The sequence below is a fragment of the Podarcis gaigeae genome, assembly GCF_964106915.1.
Source record: "Podarcis gaigeae genome assembly, chromosome: 3".
Taxonomy (NCBI): domain Eukaryota; kingdom Metazoa; phylum Chordata; class Lepidosauria; order Squamata; family Lacertidae; genus Podarcis; species Podarcis gaigeae.
Genome location: NC_139680.1, coordinates 18,516,703 through 18,524,513, shown reverse-complemented (window position 1 = coordinate 18,524,513; position 7,811 = coordinate 18,516,703). Strand labels below are relative to the sequence as shown.

General features: G+C 42.2%; 1 long non-coding RNA gene across 1 annotated transcript; it reads left to right on the top strand.

Moving 5' to 3' along the window:
• Positions 1-5,709: 5,709 nt before the first annotated feature.
• Positions 5,710-6,448, top strand: LOC310840780. The gene is made up of 2 exons (XR_014562126.1): positions 5,710-5,768; positions 5,881-6,448. It is a non-coding gene; the product is annotated as an uncharacterized lncRNA (long non-coding RNA).
• Positions 6,449-7,811: the final 1,363 nt, after the last annotated feature.

The window sequence follows — 7,811 nt, the reverse complement described above, 5'->3', positions numbered from 1 at the left end:
ACATGCCTCTTCCCCACCCTCCGCCACAAAGGAGGAAAAACCCCAAAACATTATTGCCGTGAATTCTTGCCATGAATTGTTGGGTTCCCGGCCCCCAAAGCACAGGACTTGGCAGGTGTGTAATGCGACTCCTGATAGCAGGATGTCAGATTACGTTCTCCCATAAAACCATTTCTAAGGGACTTGGCTTCGAAACTGTTATTGCATGTCTGCAGGTGTTTAGTAATTGGATTAATGCAGAGCAGAAGGAATGTCTGCTGCCCAAACGCTGAGCAAACGCCGAGGAAAGCCGCATTCATTTTGGAGAGCGACCTGGAATGTCTGATGACAGGCCTGTTCACACACACAAAGCCTGATCTAAGCCTGTGAGTTTAAAATGAACTGCTGTGAGCAATCACCTTCCAGGGAAAAGTTTATCCAAATCTAAATACAATAACAGCAGCGCCACAGAGGAGGAGGAAGAAGAGGAGGGATTGGGTGTGTGGGAGGCAGGGTCACAGAGCATTGGCTGGGCATTTTGATCCCATTCCAAAAGCAACTTGTGTTAACCTCTGCGAAAGTCTTTATATCATGCATATTGCCAATCCCTAAAATCCTAGGTGTCTAATAAAAATGCCTTTGATAAACACAATAGATTCTTGAAAACACTGGAAAAAGGTGTACAGAGTTTATCCTAATCTCAGATCAAGGACGTTCAAAGCAAACTGCTGTTCTTTTAAATATCTGGATCTCACAATTGATAAGGTTTTTTATTATGGTAAGGAAACCATATGGCTCACCGGTGAAAACTTTAAACAAAGAGATCCTTTTAACTGAATCGTCAGTGGTGACCATATTTTTGATCATGTCTATGCCTACACCTCATTTGAATCAATCTTGTGGAACACACATCCGTGGCCATGAGCAATGGTTCCCCCCCATCACATTCAGAAAACAAGTTTTTGTTTGTAAAAGAAATAGGCTAAAAGTTCCTCATGTTTAAGCATCTGTTCTCTGAGAATCAAGTCCCATTCATGTCAGATCTGACAGACTTCTATAAGAAATAAGAAGGGGACAGTTTAAGGAACAAACCATGGGCTGTGTTTTCATTAGAAATATTGCAAAAGGAGTGACTGGATAAGGAATCTCTGAAGAGGCGGAATTAATTGATTGTCTTCTAAGGAAGGCCAACTACTACCATTCATAGAGATTGAGCAGGGGTCATTAAATGTCCTTAAATTTGCCATGGACTTCTACATACATATTATCCCTCCTGACGCATTGTTGAGGAATCCTAACCACCTTTTTTGGCCACCTTTTGGTTTGTAGCCTCCCTTCACCTTGCCTCCTCTCATTCCTTGCTCCATATGGGAACAAAGCTATATTACCCTTTGGGTACTTTTTCATGTCCTAACCCTTCTCTTCCCTTCCCTTCCCTCTCCACACCAACCCCACTAGCAGTTTGGTGTGAGGAATCTTGTGTGCTGATTTGTGACACATAAAGTACTCAAGGGGAGGCCTTGGTCCAAAATTGCTCTCGAACAACGATGGTCATCGGTATTTGGCACGGTGTCAAGTTTTACGGCTGTGTTGGTCCCAGAAAATTAAAAGCCTTGCTGTAGATAAAGCGTGTCTCTGGTGCATATTTAGGCTCGCCACTTTTTGCCATCTGTCGTTGGCTAGTTTTCTTTTCCCATGGAAGCAAAAACACAATGTCCTGGATAAAAGAATCCAGTAAAACCGTGCAGACATTTTTAGTAGTTGAGCAGTTCTCATAAACCCCCAGGGTTGTTTGTTCGCATTGGACTCGGTGCACTTTTAAAGACAAGATGAGCACAAATGGTGATCTTTTAAAAAGTGCTTATGTGTGCACATGGAAGAAGAGATTCGTAACTTACTCCAAGAGGGGACAAAGACAAAGTCTTCCTTATTCACTTGCTGAGAAATGGGGGGAAAGGGGGAGGGATGTCGTGGATGGATTCTCCTGCTGTGGTGGTTTTGGATTGCTGTTTTGAGCTTGTTGTTTTTCTAAAATGTTAACTGCTTAGATGTAGCTGTACCCCTTTTCTAAGAGGGGGTGTTTGAAAACCCTATTGTGCATTTGTTTGCTTTAGTTTCCATACAAATGCACAGTATATATATATATATATATTTGCTTTCGTAGATTTTCACGGGTACAGGAATGCAGGTTTTGGTGTCCTCGGGTGTCTTCCCGTGTAAAAGTTGGGGTGTCTAGGCGACGTTTCGACGAGGTCTCACTCGTCATCTTCAGGCTGGTGCTTTCGGCTTCTTGTTACTGGAACAGAGCGGGATCTCAATGTTTGAGTTCCTATAAATACTGTAGAGGGGGTGTGGTGTCTAGCCTCCAATGTTCTGGGCAGAGAGGAAGTTCCCAGGCTAGTGTGCCTTTTCTTCTTTTGTTCCTTAATTACTTGAGGGATACCTTGAGTGATTTCTTGAGTGATATCCTGAGTACCACTTAGGTGGGTCATTAGGTGTGGATTAGTTGCTAAAGTCTTTGTGTCTTGACCTCTTGAACTTTGTGAAGAGTTTTCCTGAGAAGATGGCTGTATTGCACTTAGTTGTGCTTTGGCTTGGCTTCGTGTATAGGGGCGAGCTGTGGTTTTGTGGCTTGTGTCAGCCAGATCTGTGTAGGGATTGCAGGGGGGTGCAGCATCCGGAGGTGCCACCATGGATTGGCTACTGGATGGTGTCAGTAATTCATCTGTGGAGAGGGTCTGGGTTTGGGTCTGGTGTGGTTGATTGGTGTTGGCGTTCTGTGTGCCTCTGGATCTGGTGTCAGTTTTTGTGGGGAGGGCTAATTTCCAGATGTCTGGCAAGCGGGATGTGTCGTCACGCTTGTTCATGTTGTGAGGGTGTTTCTCTATCTCGATGGCTTCCATGATTATTCTCTTGTGGTGATGTTCCGTGTTAAAGAGCAATTTGGAATCTGCAAAATTAATTTCGTGTCCTGTTTCTTTCATGTGTTGGAAAAGAGAGGAAGTTTTTTCTTCTTTTTTGACGGCATTCTTGTGTTCTGCGATACGTGCATTTATTCGTCTGTTTGTTTGTCCAATGTACGTGGCTGGGCAGACTTTGCAGGGTATTTCATAGATCCCTTGGTTTTCCAACTGGATTTTATCCTTGGGGTTTCTGAGGATATTGGCTATTTTTTGGTTGGTGCAAAAGGCTGTTTTGATATTGTGTTTATGGAGGATTTTGCTAATTTTATCTGTAGTGCCCTTGATATAAGGAAGGAGGGCCATGCCATTGTTTTCTTCTGTGTCTTGGTTTTTGGGGGGTGTTTCCTTTTGGATTAGCTTCGTAATCCTGTTTTGCTGGTATCCATTGGCACCAAATGGATACCAAAACCTGCATTCCTGTACCCGTGAAAATCTACGAAAGCAAATATATATATATATATATATATATATATATATATATATATATATTTGCTTTCGTAGATTTTTTCGTAGATATATATGAGGCCTGTTGACTGGGAGCAGAGATATGTTCAGGCCTGTAACCTCACAGATTTCAGGAAGACTTCAAAGTGGAAACTGGTGAGATCTGATTACATTTCATCACAGAGAGTAAATTTATGCCTCTAAGACATAACCTTTGGTTGCACTTCTCTGCTTCTAGCTGCTGACTGGAAGAGTTGGCTGTGTTGATCATTCATTATGCAGTCATTGTGAATGAACGTCCACCTCTTTTTCTGGCAGTCTCCATGGTGCTTACATCTTCAGCTGAGATGGGGAGACAGGAACACTACTTTTCACTCACTCGTATCCCCATCAGAACTGCTAAGATGAAGTTAGGCTACTAGAACTGAATACCACGGGAACTGAATCTCAATGAATGGTCAGAGAAGTCTATCATCACAATTTTGGGGTGGCCAGATAAGCAAAGGAATAGGGCCTCTGTCCATTTTAAGAGGTGTGAATCAGAGGCTAGCATATGTTTTCCAAATATTGCTATGGGGGAAGCAAGAGTTCATCTTACACTTGCCACGGGGCTTACTTTTGAGTAGACACACAAAGGATTGTACTGGAAATATTTACCCTGCTTGGCTGGTTCGTCCTCCTGAATTTAACAGGTGATATAATAAGCGAAAGGGGTGATGTTCTGAGGCATTCTTATTCCTACTAGTATTAGGAGAATACATCAATGATAGTACAAATAACACATAAACACCTTGGGAATATGTACACAAGATTCCCCAGCTTCTAATCGCTAAGTAACATTACACTATCTGCATAGGTCTTCCTCAGCAATATCCTTCTACCCAGCATATGTTGGTTTCATGAGTCTTTCAAATGGAAACATTCCATAGTTCGTAGAAAATTTATGATTAAAAGATGTTCTGGAGATGAGAAACCTCCTGCCATTAGAAATCAAAATGAACACATGTACAAACCTAGTGCAGGGCTGTGTGTAATGAGCGATGCTTCCAGAAATAGTAAAAAATGAAATAAATGATTTTTTAAAATTAAAAAAAAACCAGAGATGGTGAACTTTGATTTTAGATTACATGCAATAAAATTGTAAGTACTAGCAGTGACATGACATCATTTCTATTGATAGGTCAGCTTCAAGAACACAGAATCCCAAAATCGTATTGTTGGGAGGGACGCTGAGGGTCATCTAGTCCAACTGTGTGCAATGCAGCATCCATGACAGATGGCCATCCAATCTCTGCTTAAAAACCTGGAATGAGAGGGTCCACAACCTTCCGAGGAAATTCATTATACTGCTGAGCAACTCTTGCCGTCAGAATGGTCTTCCTGATGTTTAGCTGAAATCTCATTTCTTGTAACTTGAATCCATTGCTTTGGGTCACTTTCACAGCCTAGGACCCTCGTACCTACGGGACCGCCTCTCCTGGTATGCCCCACGAAGAGCCTCAAGGTCCATAAATAGCAACATCCTAGAGGTCCCGGGCCCTAAGGAAGTTAGATTGGCTTCAACCAGAGCCAGGGCCTTTTCAACTCTGGCTCTGGCCTGGTGGAACGCTCTGTCTCATGAGACCAGGGCCCTGCAGGATCTGATTTCTTTCCGCAGGGCCTGTAAGACAGAGCTGTTCTGCCTGGCCTTTGGCTTGGAGCCAATTTGATTCCTTCCCCCTCTTTCTTTTTTCTTTTCTTTTCTCCTCCTGCGATGAGGCTACATTTTAATATTTTAATGTTTCAGTATTTTAATGTTGTATTTTAATTTTGTTTTTAAGTTGTATTAATTCAACTTGTTTTTATTACTGCTTGTTAGCCACATTATTATTATTATTATTATTATTATTATTATTATTATTATTATATAAAGTGGATGTGTTGTGCTGGAATGACAGAGCACTTCAGTCCACTCCAATTGTGCAAACCCAGATTTTTTGGCTTGTGCTTGGATCCCTCCCGAAAACTACAGTGGTACCTTGGGTTAAGTACTTAATTTGTTCCACAGGTCCGTACTTAACCTGAAACTGTTATTAACCGGAAGCACCACTTTAGCTAATGGGGCCTCCAGCTGCTGCCGCGCCACCAGAGCACGATTTCTGTTCTCACCCTGAAGCAAAGTTCTTAACCCGAGGTACTATCTTAACCCGAGGTACTATTTCTGGGTTAGCAGAGTCTGTAACCTGAAGCATCTGTAACCTGAAGCGTCTGTAACCAGAGATACCATTGTACTGGCAGTCTGGATGCAACTTCTCTAGCATTGTGAGGTCATACAATTCAGTTGGTGACTCATTAATGGAATCAGCAATCCAAGGAGGAGAAGGAAACAGCAGGTGAGAAATGGTATGGAAGCAGCAGCAGCAGACAGGAAGTGACACTGAGAAGGATGAAAATGTCTGTATATATCTGTATATGAGAATATTTGCCTCAGCCTTACACCCTTCCTTGTTTGCAGGACCTGAAGCTTACCCTTTTCACCACTGTGCCCTTTGAAGTTTCTCCTTCCCACAATTCTGCTAAAAAGTTCTCTTCAACCACACTCCATCCAGAATCAACAACAGAATTCAGCCCATTTCCCGTGCGAAAAGGCCAAGAATATGAGGATAATTCTTGGCTACTGCAGAAGGAAGATTAGGACTAAGATTCATCCTAGTGTTCTTTTCTATTTTTATTGATAAGCCTTTTTGATGAAAGGGCAGGCCCAGGAAATTGTGCTCTAGTTAAAGCCAGCAGAAATAATGTTTTATAGACTTTCTAACTACACAACAGTGTTTTAGCTGGTTTTTATCAGTTATATATCAATGAATTTCTAAGTACTTCAACTTGTCTACTTTCAGGTGTCCTTCCTCTACACATCTCAAATTTAAGGCCAGCTGCATCTTCATTTGATCAGTTTCCAGCGGGATCTTGCAAGAATGCCTATTTAATCTTGCTTATACTAACGAAAATGGTGAATTGTTCTCTTGGATATGGGAAGGTTCCAAAATAATGTTAAAGCAAGCTACAATAATTCATTTGTTTGATTTTGTGTGTGTCTGTGAATAGCTTTTCTAGTAAGTAATCGGGTCATATTTTACAGTTTTGTTAAGAAGATGGAAACGTTTATTTAAAGTCTTTCTTTTTTTAACATATCTCATAACACTGGAATGGTACTGTGAAAAGTTCATAGTATTGTTAATTTGTAGAGTTGAACAGACTAAGTATATCTACCCTGTGGAGAAATTAAATGGGTGGTTTCCAATATCAGCCATACTCAGAGTAAACCTATAAAAATAAATGGATATAAGTAATGTAAGACCATTGATATTCATGGCTCTACTCTGCCTGTGACACATGTTGGATATCACCCCTTCATTATTGCACATTTCGTATACAATTAAGAAGAACTATGATCAGTTGTATTTAGAGGTGTTTTTAGCAAATCTGAATTGTGCGATTGAGGTGACAATTATACGTGCTGGGGTGATATATATTTGCTGTTCTGCAAATCAATCTGTATACAGAAGAGGCTTCAGACCTCACCCATGTGCTGATCATAATAAGCAGACCAGTTTTAACTTCTACATTATTTATTACAACTGATCCACATCTGCTTCAAACATTACAAGTTGCGAAAACTGCAGGAGGAAGCAGTAACTTCTTCTGATGAAAAGTGTGAAGGGGGAATGCGTGCATCTTGCTTAGAATGGATATGATTTCTAAACACAAATGGAATGTGCATTTCTCTCCAAAGGAAAGATGCCCGTGTTCTCCCTTGGGCTGTTGTTATACCACATGTTGCATTGTTTCGTGTCATGTGCAAAACTCTGCTCACACAACCCAGAAGATGGGCTGAAACAGGGTGTCCCTAACTTGGGTCTCCCGCTGTTTTTGGACTACAGTTCCCACCATCCCTAACCACTGGTCCTGCTAGCTAGGGATGATGGGAGTTGCAGTCCAAAAGCAGCTGGAGATTCAAGTTTGGGAAACCCTGGGCTGAAATGAAGATCAAAGGAAAGTAAACTACAAATTGGGCCTTAAAGGTAAAGGGACCCCTGACCATTAGGTCCGGTCGTGACCGACTCTGGGGTTGCAGCACTTATCTCACTTTATTGGTTGAGGGAGCCGGCGTACAGGTTCCGGGTCATGTGCCCAGCATGACTAAGCCGCTTCTGGCTAAACAGAGCAGCGCATGTAAACGCCGTTTACCTTCCCACCGGAGTGGTACCTATTTATCTACTTGCACTTGATGTGCTTTCGAACTGCTAGGTTGGCAGGAGCAGGGACTGAGCAATGGGAGCTCACCCCACCATGGGGATTCGAACTGCCGACCTTCTGATCAGCAAGTCCTAGGCTCTGTGGTTTAACCCACACCGCCACCCGTGTCCCAATAATTCGGGCCTTGGA